The sequence below is a fragment of the Belonocnema kinseyi genome, chromosome 7, assembly GCF_010883055.1.
Source record: "Belonocnema kinseyi isolate 2016_QV_RU_SX_M_011 chromosome 7, B_treatae_v1, whole genome shotgun sequence".
Classification (NCBI taxonomy): domain Eukaryota; kingdom Metazoa; phylum Arthropoda; class Insecta; order Hymenoptera; family Cynipidae; genus Belonocnema; species Belonocnema kinseyi.
Window position 1 is genome coordinate 94,586,892 of NC_046663.1, and position 676 is coordinate 94,587,567.

Sequence of the window (676 nt, forward strand, 5' to 3'; positions counted from 1 at the left end):
GAGCAGTGTTGCGGAACGAACGTGTTATTTACTTAAATAGCACGAGAATTCTGGATCAATGTGAAAAATCTCTATCCCTTCCACACACTACTCCTTTCCCCTACGGAGTGAGTCATGCCTACCCCGAAAGGGAAATGGCTTAATGGTGTAATAATAAAAAAAAATACATATATTTTTTAAATTTAAGAATTTTCAATTGTGACTCGTCAGAATTGCAGAATTTCTAATTCTAAATTGTTTAGCATTAAAAAGTTGATTTGAAAAGTTTAGAATTAAAAATTCTGTAGTTTTGATGATTTACTTTCGAAATTTCTTCAATTTGGAATATTTACCAATCAAGAAATGAATTTTGACCTTGAAAATCATCCAAATTCTAGAATTATTATTTATATATCTTTAAACTTAAATAACAGTCTTAAATAGTAACTTTTTGCAATTCAAACAAGTGCCAAAAAAATGTTAACATTTTTAAAGTTATGCTATTTTGAAGAGTTTTGATTCCTGCAGAAATTGGAAGTTATATCTCGTTAATATTCCAGCAGCTCGGGGATGAAATCAACTGCCGGTCGATCACTTTTACTAAGAGAAGGTAGGGGAAGGTCAAAAACCGCCCTACAGGCAGGCACCCACCCTCGACGAAACATCAGCAAAAGTAGGTTGCGCGCGATTTCGTATC